Genomic DNA, 19,428 nt, shown 5'->3' with positions numbered 1-19,428 from the left:
TGGGGCATCTGGGTGGCTAAGTCATTAAGCGTCTGCCTTCGGCTCAGGTCATGATCCTGGCGTCCTGGGATCGAGCCCTGCATGGGCACCCCTATTAGACAAGCTTGCTTCTCCCTCTCCCTCTGCCTACTGCTTCTCCTGCTGTGCACTTTCTCTCTGTTAAATAAATAAATAAAATCTTTAAATAAATAAATAAATAAATAAATAAATAAAATAAAACTTTCGACAGGAATGCAAACTGGTGCAGCCACTGTGGAAAACAGCACAGAGGTTCGTCAAAAAATTAAAAACAGAACTAACCTATCTATGATACAGTAACTGCACTACTCAAAGAGTAGGTATGGGTTACACACACACACACACACACACACACACACACACAGAATATTACTTGGCCACACACACAAAAAAAACTGAAATCATGCCATTTGCAACAACATGGATGGAGCTATAATGTATAATGCTAAACAAAATAAACCAGTCATGGGGCACCTGGGTGGCTTAGCTGTTTAAGTGTCTGCCTTCAGCTCAGGTCACGATCCCAAAGTTCTGACACTGAGGCCCCTGTCTGGCTCCTTGTTCAGCAGGGAGTCTGCTTGTCCCTCTCGCTCTGCCCTCCACACCCCATTGCTCTCTCTTGCTAATAAATAAATAAAATCTTAAAAATAATAAATAAATAAGCCAGTCAGAGAAAGACAATTACCGTATGATTTCGATCATATATGCAATTTAAAAAAAAAAACAAACAAGGAAAGCAGAGTGGAGGGGGGCGGAAGAGATCAGATCAAAAATAGACTCTTAACTATAGAGAACAAACAGACGGTTGCCAAATAGGAAGTGGGTGGGAGATGGGTGACATAGGTGAAGGGATCAATAGTACACTCATCTTGATGAGCTCTATGCATAGAATTGATGAATCACTATGTTGTATTGTATACCTCAAACTAGTATAACCCTGTATGTTAACTACACTGGAACTGAAAAAAATTTGTTTTACTTTTTTTAGTAGAAGCATGCATATTAGTGAATAAAAATAACACTGAATTTTATAAATGCTTTAAAGAATAAATAGTAAAGATAAAATTTACCTAGACATCAAATCATACAAACTATGCAACTATTTTATAGCTAAATCAATTCTGACAAGAAAATGGGAGGAATCAGTCTATTCAATTTCAAGACTTATTATATAGCTATAGTAATCAAGACTATACGGTACAGGTAGGAGGACAGATATATAAATCAATGGAATAGAAGAGAAAACCCAGAAATAGACCCACACAAAATAAACCCTGAACTAACTCTGACAAAGTGCAAAAGTAACTCAACAAAGATGACACAGCTTTCACAAATGGTGTTGGAGCAAATGGATATTCATCAGTAAAAATAAACTTTGACTTAAGTGTCATAATTTACACATTTACTAAAAGTGATTATAGACTTAAATGTAGTATGTCAACCAATAAAACTTTTACAGAAAACATAAGAGAAACCTTCAAGATCTAGGGTGAGGCAAAAGATTCTTAAGATACCAAAAGCATAATCAATAAAAACACAAACTGGTACACTGGAATTCTTGTAAACTAAAAACTTTTTTGTTCTGTAAAAACCCTGGTAGGAAGATAAAAACAAAAACTACAGGCTGAGAAAAAATATTTGCAAACCACATATCTGAAAAAGACAAAGAATATCTAGTATAAAGAACTCTCAAAACCCAGTAGTTAAAAAAACCCAAACAGGGGCGCCTGGGTGGCTCAGTGGGTTGGGCCGCTGCCTTCGGCTCAGGTCATGATCTCAGGGTCCTAGGATCGAGTCCCGCATTGGGCTCTCTGCTCAGCGGAGAGCCTGCTTCCTCCTCTCTCTCTCTGCCTGCCTCTCTGCCTACTTGTGATCTCTCTCTGTCAAATAAATAAAATCTTTAAAAAAAAAAAAAACCCAAACAATCCAATTTTTAAAAAGGTCAAAAAACACAAGAAGACATTTCAACCTAGAAAACAAACAGACACCAAGCAAGCACATGAAAAAATGTTCAACATCATTAACCATTAGGGAAAGGCAAATTAAAACTCCTCCCGTGAAGATCACTACACACGCACCAGAATAGCTAAAATAAACAAACAGTGACACCACCAAGTCCTGGAAACAAAGCGGAAAAACTGGATTCCTCATACATTGCTGATGAGATTATAAAATGATGTGGCCATTTTGGTAAACAATTCAGCCATCTATAAACAAAACAAAACAAAAATCATGAACGTGCAACCATTACATGACTAAGCAACGGCACTACTGGTCATTTATCCCAGAGAAAGGAAGTCAAGTTCACAAAAATAGCCCCAAACTAGAAACCCAGATGACCTTCAGAGGGTGAATGGTTAAACAAACTGGTACCTCCATACCATGGAAAAAAAGTTAAAAAGTTGCATTCCGCAGGATTCAATCTATGTTAACATTCTTAAAACTACAAACTACAGACATGGAGATGAGTGGTTCCCAGGGTTTAGGAAGGGTGTGAGGCAGGAGGGAAATGAGGATGGCTATGAAAGGGACAACACCAGGGATCCTTATAGTAATGGGAATATTCTGTATCTGGACCACATCAATGTCAGCATCTTAGTAGTGACACTGTATTACAGTTTTTGAAGATGTTATCAATGAGAAAAACTAGGATGGGTATATGGAATCTTTCTGTATTATTCCTTACAAGTGCATACAAATCTAAAAGTATCTCAAATAAAAAGTTTAACCAAAAAAATCCATGCCAGGTGCCTGGGTGGCTTGGTAGCTAAGCGTCGCCTTTGGCTCAGGTTACGACCCCAGGGTGCTGGGACTGAGCACTGCACTGGACTCCCTGCTTAGCGGGAAGCCTACTTCTTCTCCCTCTCTCACTCCCCCTGCTTGTGTTCCCTCTCTCACTGTGTCTCTGTCAAATAAATAAATAAATAAAATTTATGTCTTCTACCACGTTAACAAAATAAATAAGGAAATCATGTATAAAATCAATAAATGCGGAAACATACGGGTGCCTGGCTGGCTCGGTCAGTAGAGCATGCAACTCTCAATCTCAGGGTTTTGAGTTCAAGCCCCACATTAGGTGCGGAGATTACTTAAAAATAAAATCTTAAATTAATAAATAAATAAATAGGGGCGCCTGAGTGGCTCAGTCGGTTAAGCATCTGCCTTGTCCAGGTCATGATCCCAGGGTCCTGGGATAGAGCCCCACATCAGGCTCCCTGCTCAGTGAGGAGTATGCTTCTCCCTCTCCCTCTGCTACTCCCTCTGCAGCTCCCTCTTCTTATGCTCTCTCACTCTCCATCTTGCTCAAATAAAATCTAAAAACAAAAAACAAGAAACAAAAAACAGGGGCTCCTGGGTGGCTCAGTAGGTTGGAGCCTCTGCCTTCGGCTCAGGTCACAGTCTCAGGGTCCTGGGATAGAGCCCCACATCAGGCTCTCTGCTTGGCAGGAGGAAGGGAACTTCCTCTCTCTCTGCCTGCCTCTCTGCCTGCTTGTGATCTCAGCCTGTCAAGTGAATAAATAAAATCTTTAAAAAAAAAAATGTTTCTTTTAAAAACACACACACACACACAATGCAGAAAGATAATCTGACAAAATTCAACATCCACTTGTGATACCAAAAAGGGGAGGGTAGTGGCATCTACAAAACAATTCCAGCTAACATCATATTAATGGTGAAATAATGACTTCTTTACTCCACAAGACTAAGACAAGGCAAGGATGTCCACTTTCACCATTTCCACTTCTATTCAACACTGTACTGTATGTTCTACCCAGTGCAATGTTGCCTTTGACCCAGGTCATGATCCCGAGCAGGAAGTCCTATGCAACATTCAAACCCAGGACCCAGAGACCATGACAGAAGCTGAAGGCAGAAAGCCAACCAACTGAGCCATGGAGATGCCCTGAAAATGAAATTTTAAAATATCATTTATAATAGTATTTAAAAACATCAAGTACTTAGGAATAAATCTAATGAAGAATGTGCAGAATGCTATAATGAAAACTACAAAAGACCCCTGAGAAAAATTAAAAGACGTAAATAAATGAAGAGATAATGTCAATTCTCCCCAAACTGATCTAGGGATCAAACACAGATATCAATAAAAATCCCAGCTGGAGGGGCACCTGGGTGGCTCAGTGGGTTAAGCCTCTGCCTTCGGCTCAGGTCATGATCCCAGGGTTCTGGGATCGAGCCCCACATCAGGCTCCTGCTTGGGGGGAAGCTTGCTTCTCCCTCTCCCACTACCCCTGCTTGTGTTCCCTCTCTTGCTGTGTCTCTGCCAAATGAATAAATAAAATCTTTTAAAAAATAAAATAAAATAAACTGTATATGGAAATGCAAAATACTTAGACTAGCCAAAATAATCATGAAAATATAAAACAAGGCAAAGATGTTTTATACCACCTTATTTCAAGATATACTATAAAGCTAGAGAAACCACTGAGGTGTTGGGGCACCTGGGTGACTCAGTAAGCTGGGCAGCTAACTCTTGGTTTTAGCTGAGGTCAGGATCTCTGTGTCAAGAGGTTGAGCCCCAAGTTGGGCTCCATGCTCAATACAGTCTGCTTGTCCCTCTCCCTGACCCACGCCCCAACAAATAAATAAAATCTTAAAAAGGAAAGAAATCAATATGGTGTTGGTGCAAGGATAAGCGAATAGATCCATGGACCAGAAGAGTATCCAGACACAGACCCACACGGACTACTGATCAAAGCACCAAGATAAATCAATAAAGAAATCTAAGTATTTTTCAACCAATGGTGCGAGAAGGGTGCCTGGGTGGCTCAGTAGTGATGCGGCTGCCTTTGGCTCAGGTCATGATCCCAGGGTCCTGGGATCGAGCCCAGCATTGGGATCTTTACTCAGCAAGGAAGCCTGCTTCCCCCTCTCTCATTCCCCCTACTTGCATTCCCTCTCTCGCTGTTCCCTGGGTCTCCCTGTCAAAAAAAATAAAAATCTTAAAAATAAAATGGTGCTAGAACTGAACATATGAGGAAAAATAACCTCCTATTCCTATCCCACACCAGATACAAAAAATCAATTTGAAACAAACTAAACATAAAAGATAAAACTAAAGCTACTACAAAAACAAAAATTGGAGTATCTCAGTGGCCTTAGAGGAGAGAGCTTTCTTAGAGAAAACACAAATAAGTACTAATCATAAAAGAAAAAAATCCGATGAATTTGATTTCATCAAAATCTAGAGGTTTACTCATCAAGGGGACACCTGGATGACTCAGTCAGTTAAGCATCCCTTGATTTCAGTTCTGGTCATGATCTCAATGTTGTGAGACTGAGTCCCCCACTGCGAGAACCTCTCCCCTGACTAAAAAGTAAGTAAATAAATAATAAATAAATAACAAAATAACAGTAATGTAATAAAATATTTAGGAAGGTATTCCACATTACCAAGCCACATCCCAAAATTACCTCAATAGAGACAACCTCCCAGGCAGCCAAGTGAAGTACTTCAAGAAGCAAAAAGAAACTTCTGCCCTCTTCTCTATCACCCCAAAGCAAGAGGGGGAAAAAATGGGTCGAGCAAGTCAAGAAGAAAACATTCACAATCGATACATCTGATCAAGGACTTATATCCGGGGCGCCTGGGTGGCTTAGTGGGTTAAGCCTCTGCCTTTGGCTCTCAGGGTCCTCGGATGGAGCCCCGCATTGGGCTCTCTGCTTAGCAGGGAGCCTGCTTCCCCCTCCCCCGCTGAGTGCATCTCTGCCTACTCATGACCGCTCTCTGTGTGTCAAATAAATAAAATCTTTTTAAAAATTAAAAAAAATAAAATGAGCAAAAGAGGTTATCTGAATGACCAATAAACACAGGGAGGGCTGCTCAACATCATTAATTATCAGGGCAATGAAAACTAAAACACAATGCAACAACTCCAATGTCCACGATGGTTGAATGGAAAAACAAAATGTGGTAAACACATACAGTGGAATATCATTCAGTCTTAAAAAGGAGTTCTGACCATATGTTACAGCACAGATGAATCCTGATATTATGAGAAGTTAAATAAGTCAGACACGAAAATACAAATCGTGTATGATTCCACTTGCATGAGGTCCCTAGAGTAGTCAAGAGACTACTTATCACAAGAGACTATTCAATCAGAGACGGAGAGTAGAAGGTGGCTGCCACAGCTGCGGGAACAGGGAATGGTAAATTATTGTTTAATGGGTACAGAATTTCAGTTTGGGAGAGCATGAAAAAGCTCTAGAGATGGGTGGTGGTGATGGTTGCACAACAACTTTAGTGTACTCAATGCCATGAACTATACACTTAAAAATGGTTAACTTTTTTTTTAAAGATGTATTTATTTATTTATTTGACAGACAGAGATCACAAGTAGGCAGAAAGGCAAGCAGAGACAGAGGGAGAAGCAGGCTCCCTGCTGAGCAGAGAGCCTGACATGGGGCTCGATCCCAGGACCCTGAGATCATGACCTGAGCTGAAAGCAGAGGCTTAACCCACTGAGCCACCCAGGTGCCCCCAAAATGGTAACTTTTATATGTATTTTACAACAATAAAAAAATATTAAATTGGCAAAAAACACTGAAAGATACCATTTACACCCACTACAATGGCTTAAAATTAAAAAGGGCTGGTAGGTTACACCAAATGGGGGATGACGTGGAGCAACCGGAACCCCCCCTTACACTGCTGACCATGTAAAATGATACAACTCTGGAAAAGAGTTTAGCGGTTTCTTTTAATATTGAACACATGCTTATGACCCAAAATTTCATCCCCAGGATTTACCTAAGAAAAACAAAAACATATTCACAAAAGAACTTGTACACAAATGTACGCAGCAGCTTTATTCATAGAGCAGGAAAACTGGGAACAAGGAGAAGAGATAAACAAGTCATGGTATTATACAACAGAATGCTACTCAACAACAAAAAGGAATAAAAGACACTACAACAAAACTCTATGAAAAGCTAATTCTATCTTGTCTATATGGTATCTAAAATGTCACCATCCCCCAAAGAGGCCTTCCCTGGCTACCCTAATCTAATGTCACTACTCCCCATCGCTCTTCAACACCTCACCTTCGGTTATGATCTCAAAATTCATCACTAAATAAATTATCTTTTTGGTTTATGTTCTATCACCCCACTAAAATGTAAGCTTCATGAGGGCAAGAAACCTTGTCTTGTTCAGCCAACAGAGTGCTTACAATGAGAAAAAGCTCAAAATATTTATCTAATCAATGACTGAATTACACATAATAAATCTGACAGAAGTTAATCGCTGAAAATCTAGAGTATCTATTTATATCTAAATGTTGTGGCCCTTCTTGGAAATGGTTCTAAAATCATAATACCCTTTATGCAAAATCCTATATAAGATATGGAATCTAACACTGCCCTATACACAGAAGGAAGTCAGGAGATAGCACATGAATATAAATATACAGTATTAAGTACAAAATGAAATATTGCTTAGTGTTCTCCATGAAAAATAAAAAATAGCATTTCGAGCTGGTTTCAAATACCAATTTCAGAAATATACCTACATAAGGGGCGCCTGAGTGAGTCAGTTAAGCTCCTGATTCTGGGTTTGGGCTCAGGACATGATCTTGTGGTAGTGAGACTGAGCCCCACATGGGGGCTCTGCGCTCAGTGTGGTGTCTCTACACACCCACCCTTGGTCCTGCTCACTTGCTCTCTCTCAAAAAAAATAAATAATAAAAAAAGAAGAAACATACCTACATAAAATATAGAGTCTAATGAAGGAAAAATTTAAAAAACACTCTTGTCAGGGGGAGAGTATGACCCATCAGAAACACAAAAACCTAAAGAGAAAACTCAGGTTGTTTTCCAGTGATCCAACTAAGCAGTATCAGAAAACTACGCTGACAGAACAGAAAATAATGCATTAGCAGACTCAATCATAAGACTCTTTTTTACATTTTATGAAAAATTTCAAACATATACAAATGTAGACAGAATAGCATAATGAGCCCCACATACCCATAACTCAGCTGCTACAATTAACAATATAAGAAATTAAGAAATCAGGTCAATTTCCAATACAGCACTGATAATGGTAAAAGGCAAAAAATACACTTTAGGCTTATTTCCAATGTCCTCACAAGACTTTGTCTACTTAATATCACAAAAGTATGAATTTCACTTCCTATCACTTATACTCCATCACAATCCTACTCTGATGCCTTTATTAGATAGATGAAGAAAGCCATAATAACAAGAATTTTTTTGAATACCAGAAATTAATCAGATGTGAAAAAGACTTTTACTTCTTCCTCATTCAACATGTATCTTCAAGACTAATGATAAAGGGTGCCTAGGTAGCTCAACTGGTTAAGCGTGACTTTGGCTCGGTAACGATCTTGGGAGTCCTGGGATCGAGCCCTGTGACATCTTTCACGCTCAGCAAGGAGTGTGCTTGTCCCTCTCCCTCTGCCTCTCCCTGCATGTGTGTGTGCTTTCTCTCTCGCTCTTAAAAAAAAAAAAAAAAAAAAAAGGCACTTATGTTGAACCAAAATAAAAAGCTTCTGCACAGGAAAGGAAACCAACAAAAGAAAAAGGCAACTTACTACTGGGAAAATATGATTGCACATGATATATCCAATAAAGGTTTAATATCCAAAATTTATAAAGAACTTACACAACAAATACAAATAATCTGATTCAAGATGGCCAAAGGGCCTTAACAGACATTTTTCCAAAGAAGACACAGATGGCCAACACATGAGACATCACTAATCAAAATACAGGGAAATACAAATCAAAACTACAATCAGGGTGACTACTACCTGGGTGACTCAGTTGGTAAAGCAACTGCTGGCGTCCTAGCATGGAGTCTCCCTGCTCAGCGGGGAGTCTGCTTATCCCTCTGCCCCTCTCCAATGCTCATGTGCACACACATTTGTTCTTTTCACACGCACACATGTGCACATGCAAAAATAAAATATTAAAAGATAAAAAAATAAATACTGTACAATCCAATAACTCCACTACAAGATACTTACCCAAAGAAATGAAAACATTAACTTGAAAAGATACATGCAGGGCACCTGAGTGTCTCAGTCAGTTAAGCATCTGTCTCGGGCGCAAGTCATAGTCCCAAGGTCCTAGAATCAAGCCCCACATCAGGATCCCTGCTCAGTAGGAAGCATACTTCTCCCTCTGACCCTCCCCAGCTCATGCTCTCTCTCCAAATACATAAATAAAATCTTAAAAAAAAAAAAGGGGGGCGGTACCTGGGTGGCTCAGTTGTTAAGCATCTGCCTTCTGCTCAGGTCATGATCCCAGGGTTCTGGGATCCAGCCCCACTACAGGCTCCCTGTTCATTAGGAAGCCTGCTTCTCCCTCTCCCCCTGCTTGTCTTCCCTTTCTCATTGTCTGCCAAATAAATAAATAAAATACTTAAAAAAAGGAAAGACACATGCACCCCTATATTCGTTGCAGCATTATTTACAATACCAAGAAATGGAAATGAACCGGGCGCCTGGGTGGCTCAGTGGGTTAAGCCGCTGCCTTCGGCTCAGGTCATAATCTCAGGGTCCTGGGATTGAGTTCCCCATCGGGCTCTCTGCTCAGCGGGGAGCCTGCTTCCTCCTCTCTCTCTCTGCCTGCCTCTCTGCCTACTTGTGATCTCTCTCTGTCAAATAAATAAATAAAATCTTTTAAAAAAAAATGGAAATGAACCTAAGTGCACACCGAGAGATGAAGATAGAAGATGCAATGTACATCACAAACCCTGGAATATTATTCAGCCGTCAAAATGCATGTGAACTTGCCATTTGTGACAAGAGGCTATTCTGCTAAATGAAGTAAGTCTGATAAAGACAAGTATTATATGACTTCACTTGCATGTAGAATCTTAAAAAACGAAACAAATAACAAACAGAAAAAGAATCAGAGAACTGGTGGCTGCCAGAGGAGCAGGAGTTGGGATAGGCAAAATAAGTGAAGGTGATTAAGAGGTACAAAATTCCACTTAAAAAGTAAGTAACGGATGAAAAGTATAGCACAGGAAATATAGTCAATAATATTGTAACAATGGGGACGCCTGGGTGGCTCAGTAGTTAAGTGTCTGCCTTTGGCTCAGGTCAGGGTCCCAGGGTTCTGGGATTGAGCCCCACATCAGGATCTCTGCTCAACAGGGGCCTACTTCTCCCTCTTTCTGTCAAATAAATAAAATCTTAAAGCAAGGATAATCACAGTAATATTGTAACAATGTACAGTGACAGATGGTACATATACTTATGGTGTGCATAGTGTGATGTACAGAATTATCAAATCATGGTGCTGTACACCTGAAACAAATATAAAATTGTATGTCAACTAGAATTTAAAGACACTGATGTTGGGTGCCTGGGTGGCTCAGTGGGTTGTGCCTCTGCCTTCGGCTCAGGTCATGGTCTTGGGGTACTGGAATCGAGTCCCACATCGGGCTCTCTGCTGAGCAGGGAGCCTGCTTCCCCCTCTCTCTCTCTGGCTGCCTCTCTGCCTACTTGTGATCTCTGTCTGTCAAATAAGTAAATAAAATCTTTAAAAAAAGACACTGATGTTGTACATCCAGGTTTATACTGTTAATAATTGAGCAGACTTTTTAATAGTTTCAACATGTGGATTGCCAGTTCTACAATAGAAACTTTTAAAAAAGTATCTACTCAGGGCACCTGGGTGGCTGAGTGGGTTAAAGCCTCAGCCTTCGGCTCAGGCTCAGGTCATGATCCCAGGGTCCTAGGACCAGCCCTGCATTGGGCACTCTGCTCAGCGGGCAGCCTGCTTATCTTCCTCTCTCTGCCTACTTGTGATCTCTGTCAAATAAATAAATAAAATCTGTAAAAAAAAAAAAAAAAAAAGTACTCAACCTGTAACAAACTTCCCTCTATGTAAAATACAACATTAATGCATTATTCAAAACTCATCAAAAAGGTTTATTCTATAAAGAAAATTCCTCTATTAGGTGCCTGGGTGGCTCAGTGGGTTAAAGCTTCGGCCTTCAGCTCAGGTCATGATCCCAGGGTCCTGGGATGGAGCCCCTCATTGGGCTCTCTGCTCAGCAGGGAGCCTGCTTCCTCCCCTCTCTCTGTCTGCTTCTTTGCCTACTTGTGATCTCTGTCAAATAAATAAACAAAATCTAAAAAAAAAAAAAGAAGAAGAAGAAAGAAAGAAAGAAACAAAGACAGAAAGACAGAAAGAAAGAAAGAAAATTCCTCTATTAACTGAAAACCGTGAATCTAAAACAAGTGTCACCATCTGGGTTCCTAATCAGATGAACACACTAAGGAAAGAGCCTTCATTAAGGAAAGAGCCTTCATTAATTATAGGGCTAACACCTTTATGTTAAAAGAAGAGCAACAGCTGAAGCAGGAGATTTAGGAGCCACAAGGAGACCAGCCTTTGATGCCTTTCACATTCTACCTTTCCATCAAGGTATACTATAAAGTCTACATATTATAAGCGTATAGATGAATGAATTACTGCATACTAATTCACCCATATAACTACCACCTAAATCAAGAGACAATTTTTTTAAAAAGATTTTATTTATTTGGGGGTGCCTGGATGGCTCAGCCGTTAAGCTTTTTCCTTAGGTTCAGGTCATGATCCCACCGTCCTGGGATCAAGTCCCACATTCAGCTCCCTGCTCAGCGGGAAGCCTACTCCTCCCTCTCCCCCCCCCGCCCCCCCCCCGCTTGTGTTCCCTCTCTTGCTGTGTCTCTCTCCGCCAAATAAATTAAATCCTTAAAAAAATATATTTTTTATTTATTTATTTGACAGAGAGAGAGAAACAACGAGAGGAGGAACACTAGCAGGGGGAGTGGAGAAGGAGAAGCGACTCCCCACTAAGCAGGGAACCTGATGCGGGGCTCGATCCCAGTTTTTGAACTTCACGTAAATGGGATCATAAAGGTTTTCTTTTTAAATGTTTGGCTTAGGGGCACCTGGATGGCTCAGTGGGTTAAAGCCTCTGCCTTCAGCTCAGGTCACGATCCCAGGGTCCTGGGATCAAGCCCTACATTGGGCTCTCTGCTCAACGGGGAACCTGTGTCTGCCTTTCTCTATCTGCTTCTCAGCCTACTTGTGATCTCTGTCAAATAAATAAATAAAATCTTTTAATAAATAAAGAAATAAAATGTTTGGCTTCTTTTGCTCAATATTTACCTGTGAAATTCATCCTTGTTGTTGCAGGTAGCAATAGTTCATTCTTTCTCATGGCTACATAGTATTCTGTAACTATACTTCAATGTATAAACCCATCCTACTGTTGTTGGTTGTTTTTTTGTTTTTTTTTTAACATTTTATTTGTTTGAGAGAGATCACAAGTAGGCAGAGAGGGAGGCGGCAGGGGGCTGGGGGGAGCAGGCTCCCTGCTGACCCAATGCAGGGCTCAAACCCAGGACACTGAGATCATGACCCAAGCCAAAGGCAGAGGCTTAACCCATTGAGCCACCCAGGCGCCCCTCATCCTACTGCTGATAGACAGTTGGGTTATTTCCAGTTTGGGGGGCTATCAAGAATAAAGAGTTAAACATTTCTGTATTTGTCTTTGTGGGAAACAAACGTACCCATTATTCCGGCCATATTACACAGGAAGTCATAGAGTATTATGGACTATTTGCTCAAATGCTAAACTACCACTTTTTCCACATTAAGGATGTGTTCTGAGAACAGAGATGATATATATTATATCATATATATATTATAGAATATATTCTATTATTAAATTTTATTTCAAATGTCTCCTTTTAGTGGAAATATTGACTGGATAAGGGACTTGAGTTAAGGCCCTAGAAAATCATAGTATGAGGGCCACTTCCATTCTCACCCAAACAAAACAACAAAAATGCAACTACAAAAACAAATTCTCTACATCTTGGAAATGAAGTTCCAATCTTCAACTGAAACACACACATCTTTAGGGGTACACGAAGATATGCAAGCAAGGGAATCAATTTCCATACTCTTTTATAAACCTAAACAGCCCACACAATTGGATTATCAATAAAATATTTTTAACCTTAAATTTATTACTCCTAAAGTAGTATGTTTTCAGACATGAGTCTGAAAACTACAGCCATAAATTTATTACTCCTAAAGTAATATGTTTTCAGACATGAGTCTGAAAACTACAGACCGTGGGCCAAACAGGCCCCACTACCAATTAAGGTGAATCAGAACACCGCCACACTTGGAGTGCCTCAATGGCTCAGTCAGTAGAGCCTTGGACTCCTGGACTCCCTTTTGGCTGGGGTTGTGAGCTAGTGTGGAGTCCACTTGAGATTCTCTCTCCCTCTCCCACTCCTGCACTCTCACACTCTCTAAAATAAATGAATCTTTAAAAAAAAAAAAGAAAAGAAAAGAAAAAGGAAAACTATGAAACAGACAAATCCCCAGAATAATACAAATTACCAAAAATGACTCAAGAATAGAAAATCTGGATGGACCTGTATCAAGCAGAGAAACTTAATTAGCGGGGTGCCTGGTTGGGTCAGTGGGTAGAGCATATGACTCTCGATCTCGAGGTCCTGAGCTCGAGACCCATGCTGGGTGTAGGGGTTATAACAAACGAAGCGGGGGGTACCTGGGTGGCTCAGTCAGTTAAGAGTCTGTCTGCAGCTCAGGTCATGACCCCAGGGGCCTGGGATCGAGCCCAGCATTGGGCTCCCCGCTCAGCGGGGAGCCTCTGCCTGCTGCTCCCCCTGCTTGTTCTCTCTGCCAAATAAATAAAATCTTAAAAAAAAAAAAAAAAAAAAAGTGGGTTGCCTGGGTAGCTCATTTAAGCCTCTGGCTCTTGATTTCAGCTCAAGTCATGATCTCAGAGTCAAGGGATGGGGCCCTTCCAGCTCTCTGCTCAGTGAGGAGTCAGCTTGATATTCTCTCTCCCTCTCCCTTGGCCCCTTCCCCTATGCATCTACTTTCTCTCTCTCAAATTAATCAATTAATTTTTTTTTTAAATGGGGCTCCTGAATGGCTCAGTTGGTTGAGCATCTACCTTCGGCTCAGATCGTGATCCCACGGTCCTAGGATTGAGCCCCACATCAGGCCCCCTGCTCCACAAGGAGCCTGCTTCTCTCTCTCCCTCTGCCTGCTGCTCCCCCTGCTTGTGTTCCCTGTCTGTCAAATAAATAAATAAAATCTTTTTTAAAAAGGGCACCTGGGTGACTCAGCTGGTTAAGCGGCTGCCTTCACCTCAGGGGTCACGATTCCAGGGTTCTGGGATGAAGCCCTGCATCGGGCACCCTGCTCAGCAGAGAGCCTGCTTTTCTCTCTTGCTCTGCTTGCCACTCTGCTTACTTGTGCTCTGTCAAATAAATAAATAAAATCTTAAAAAAAAAAAAAAAAAAGCTCAGGCTCCAAAGAGTCCACTGATAAATTCTACCAAACATATAGAAAAATAAAAAATGCTACACAAACTCTTTCAGGAAACAAAAGAGAAAGTAACATTTCACCACTGTTATGAAGGTACTATCACTCTGATACTAAAGCTAAAGACATCATAAGAAAACCTCAACATCCCTCATGAGCACAGACATGAAAATCCTTAACAAAATTTTAGCAAACTAGGGGCGCCTGGGTGGCTCAGTGGGTTAAGCCGCTGCCTTCGGCTCAGGTCATGATCTCAGGGTCCTGGGATCGAGTCCCGCATCGGGCTCTCTGCTCAGCAGGGAGCCTGCTTCCTCCTCTCTCTCTCTCTGCCTGCCTCTCTGCCTACTTGTAATCTCTGTCAAATAAATAAATAAATCTTTAAAAAAAAAAAAAAAATTTTAGCAAACTAAATTCAGCAACATATAAAAAATATATACACCATGACTAAGTGGGGTTCATTCCAGGAACAGAAGATTGGTTTAATATCCAAAACTCAAGTAAATACACCATTTATACATATCTTAGAAGAGTTTTTTTTTTTAATATAGAAAAGGTTATTTGGGGGTGCCTGGTTGGCTCAAGAGAGTTAAAGCCTCTGCCTTTGGCTCAGGTCATGATCCCAGGGTCCTGGGACCAAACCCCGCTATCGGGCTCTCTGCTCAACAGGGAGCTTGCTTCCTCCTCTCTCCCTCTCTGCCTGCCTCTCTGCCTACTTGTGATCTCTGTCAAATAAATAAATAAAATCTTTAAAAAAAAAAAAAGTTATTTGTACATTTTTAAAACATCAAGGGGCTCCTGGCTGACTCAGTCAGTAGAGCATGTGGCTCTTGATCTGGAGGTTGTGAGTTCAAGCCCCACACTGAGTATGGAGCTACTTTAAAAAATAAAATAAAAATATCAAATTGTGTATTTAGATAACTTTGTATTTTTTATTTTTTTATCTAGAGACTTTATTTTTCACTTGACAGAGGTAAAGAGGGCACAAGCACAAGCAGGGGGAGGAAAAGAGGGAAAGGGAGAAGCAGGCTTCCCACTAAGCTGGGAGCCCAACACGGGGCTCCATCCCAGGACCCTGGGATCACGACCTGAGTCGAAGAAGGCAGAAAAAGGCAGACGCTTAACCAACTAAGCCACCAAGGCACCCTTTGTATTTATTTTTTAAAAGCCAATATTTACACATCAAAAATTACATCCTAAACTATTAAAACTACTTAAATTCATGATGAAAAATTTCAAATGCCAACTTAATGTGTAAGAAATACATAGATTTTCTAATGTTCTGAACACTAAAAAATGTTTTAAGACCCGAGTAACAAGGGAAAAAGAATCATTCATCCCAAAGCAACTCCATCCTATCTTCACACACACACAAAAATTATTTTTGAAAATTTGACGAATTCCAAATCCTTTTAACTTCTACCCCCAAGTTAATTTATTTGTGTAGAGTACCCAGACATACACCCAATACTCCAGGACGGAGTCAACCAGTGCTAGGGTCAACCTTCCTTTCTTCTAGATTCTACATTCGCCTAATGTTATCTACTACTGTAGGGCACGTCAGCTCTAACCATGTGACTGATTTAGAAGACTGAGACTCTACTCGAGCCCCTAAGTCACATCTCTACCTTCATTAACTGGTATAACTGCATTTTTTGGACCCAACTGAAATTTTTCACACGTATATGACCCTTCCATTTCATTAAACTGCACTGGACAAATCTTGAGATTAACCAGATGATATCTTCTCTCTTCACTTCATAAAGGCAACAAATCTAATAAGCACACTTTCCAGATAAAGCTTTAAATACATACTGTATATAAAGAAAGTGATGCAGCCTCAACTCACCAGAATCCCAACTGTAAGTTGTATCCATAAATCAAACCCCTCCAGACACTGATGCTCAAAACCAGGATTCCATCTAATTTTACCCCACTCTAGCAACTTCCCCTATCTCATCCACCAAGTCCTCATAAAAGACTTACCAAATGCCTTGCTAAAATTCTGACACACTATCACTACATTCCTTTGAGATACCAATTTGAATGTCCTGTCCTGTTGTTCTGACAGAACTTATAACTCTAGTACCCTTGCTCCTCTGCCTATAAAGGACAGGAAAAAGACACATTTCCCAGTTTGTTTTTCAAACTAGGGGTCTTTAGCGGTCAGACATATAGTCAATTTAGTGAGTTGCCATCAACTTTTTTTCTTTTAATGAAACAGAAAGTGTCAAAGGGGATCATACGCAGAAAGGGTAAACTTTTGGGCTCTGTGTGTGTGTACTCTGCGTATGCTTGGAGCACATTAAGTCATAATGTAAATGTATCTAACCGTGGGTCCCAGTCAAAAAAAGTTTAATCACACTTTGCTAGTCCCACAGCCCTACCCCCACAAGGAAGCTCCACCAAAGAAATTCTTAGTAATCAAAAAGTTATGTTTGTAACCATCTTCATTTCATACAGAGAAACCAACAGGAATTTTGAACTCGGTACACCTAATCTGCCATCATTTAAAAAAAAAAAAAAAAAAAAAAAGCCTAGAATCCACCTGAGGTTTCCAGTTGAAATACTAACCTGCTCAGAGACAGTCATTTATGTTCTGAATTGGTAGAAACACCTCTATTTGACAGGAGACTGAAATCTGTTTAAACTGGCTAGGGAAAGGGACGCCTGGGTGGCTCAGTGGATTAAGCCGCTGCCTTCGGCTCAGGTCATGATCTCAGGGTCCTGGGATCGAGTCCCGCATCGGGCTCTCTGCTTGGCGGGGAGCCTGCTTCCCTCTCTCTCTCTCTCTCTGCCTGCCTCTCCATCTACTTGTGATTTCTCGCTGTCAAATAAATAAATAAAATCTTTAAAAAAAAAAAATAAAAATAAACTGGCTAGGGAAGAGAACAAAAATCATTCTGATTTCTCATCAGTAACCATAGGAGAGTTGTTAAGGACTCCTCCTAGCTCTGGAATTGGGAGAGTCACTTAAAACTGGCCAAGCAGGCGAGAGCTACGCCTTGCACACCACAACACTTGAACCGCTCAACAAGCCAACTACTGAGAAATTCAATCAACAGCACACAAAGAACACTTGAAGAAGCTCAGACATAAACTACAGCTGAAAATAATCAAGAAGCTGCGCCCTGGCAGGTATCCTTAATTTCTCAACCACCTTCCCTTTCAGACCCCAGTTCACCTCCGTCCTCAGGCTATCGGTCACGGCTGGGGCACCCGAGGTTTTCCATGCCACCCTATTCCATTGTGCAAAAGGACACTGAGGCAGGGAGCAAACAGTGGGCGAACTGCAGCGGCCATCAACGAGGCGAAACCAAGAGCCTAGGCCGCTCATGCCTCACAATTCATACGATTCCCGGTTCATTTAGAACTGCTGCCCTCAGTCTCCCACCTCAAACCATACCCCCTGACGCAAACCCTAGGACCCGGTCCCCAGCTCGCGCCGGCCTTGATAAAAATGTCTACAAGGCCTGGAACCCCAAAGCCTAAAAGCAAACCCGCCTAGCAACCCCGGAAGCCCCCTCCCCCAAGCACCCACAGCCCAGTCGCCGCCTCGCTCCCACCTCCACGCCGTCTGGCCGCCGCCTCCTCCGCACACCTCGCCAAGTCCACCCCGAAACAGGAGAAGACCCGGAGGCTGAGGGTCTTCTCCACAACCCAACCCCACAGCGGCGGCCGGAAGCGCCCCGCGTCTCCACGCCACCGTCGTGAGGTCACTTCCGGCGCGACGCCTTGGCAACTACAGGGCGAGCGGTTGGGGGGCGGAGCGCCCGGGAAATTTGAGAGGTTGGGAGACAGTGGCGAGCGCAGGCGCTGCGGCCTTCCTAAACTGCGCATGGGCGTCCATTCTGTGAACCCCGCCTACTGTTGTCGCGTAGAGGTTTGGTTGGAGCTGGGGTCCTGCCCCACTCTCCGGCTCAGAGACCTGGGGGATGAAAAGTTCCCGCTTTCCCTCTACACCCCTTGGGCTTATCCCCAAAGAAGAGCTGAGGACTTTAGAGAGGAGAGAGTGGATGGTGACGTGGACCCCATCCTTGATCAGTTGCCGATGTGGGACGTAATAAGTCCAGCAGCCCATCGGGCTCTTTGCTCACCCGGGAGCCTGCATTTCCTCTCCCTCTGCCTGCCACTCTGCCTACTTGAGCTCGGTCTCTCTCAAATAAAATCTTTTAAAAAATAAAATTGCAACAGAGATAACACAAGCTTATCTGACCTTCAATTCTTGGTTAAATGAAAGTTTCACATTTAATGCTGATAACTCTAAAAGACAGGGCTACCTTAATTAAACCAAAAACTTAAATTAGTTTAAATACCGAACTCTGTTCCACCTGGATTCGCTTTTAAAAGTCGTAAGTTTGGGCGCCTGGGTAGCTCAGTGGGTTAAGCCGCTGCCTTCGGCTCAGGTCATGATCTCAGGGTCCTGGGATCGAGTCCCGCATGGGGCTCCCTGCTCAGCAGGGAGCCTGCTTTTCTCTTTCTCTCTCTCTCTCTGCCTCTCCATCTACTTGTGATCGCTGTCAAAAAAATGAAATCTTAAAAAAAAAAAAAAAGTCGTGAGTTTGCTCCCCATTGTTAATTTTTACCTGAGACACTGGTGGAGAAATTGAAGTGCGCTGTGTTAAATCCAGAGTATGCTCTCTGCTCCTGGGAGGAGGAGGAGCCAAAGGTGGTAAAGACACTGAGGACGGTCTAGAAGCCACTTAGGCAGGCTGCACCCAAGGCGGTGCAGAAACACGAAGGGAAAAGGGAGACTGAAGAGGCAAAGTATGGCCAGAGGCAGAGAAAGGGTTCCCAGTTCTAGAGGCGATCAGCTCAAGAGAGGAGCAGATGCCATATTTTCCTGCCAAAAAGAAGGAATAGGCAGTCCACATCTGGCTGGGGAACACAGAATTATTCCAAAACAAAGGGAGTTTTGACAGCTGCTTGAGAATATTCCTTTTAAAAAAAAAGATTTTATTTATTAATTAGAGAGAGGGAGAGCACAAACAGGGGGAGCAGCAGAGGTAGAGGGAGAAGCAGGCTCCCTGATAGGCAGAGAGCCTGACA

The 19,428-nt window shown here is 41.9% G+C and overlaps 1 protein-coding gene across 1 annotated transcript in view; it reads right to left on the bottom strand.

Moving 5' to 3' along the window:
* Positions 1-18,099, bottom strand: part of EDC3 (enhancer of mRNA decapping 3) — a 61,651-nt gene extending 43,552 nt beyond the window's left edge. Inside the window, exon 1 of the mRNA XM_059180383.1 lies at positions 17,946-18,099. The gene's annotated coding sequence lies outside the window, so the exon portion shown is untranslated. The remainder of the gene's footprint in view (positions 1-17,945) is intronic.
* Between the last annotated feature and the right edge of the window lie 1,329 nt (positions 18,100-19,428).

The sequence above is a fragment of the Mustela lutreola genome, chromosome 7, assembly GCF_030435805.1.
Source record: "Mustela lutreola isolate mMusLut2 chromosome 7, mMusLut2.pri, whole genome shotgun sequence".
NCBI lineage: Eukaryota > Metazoa > Chordata > Mammalia > Carnivora > Mustelidae > Mustela > Mustela lutreola.
The sequence above is the reverse complement of the archived record's forward strand: the minus strand, read 5'-3'. Positions and strand labels throughout refer to the sequence as shown.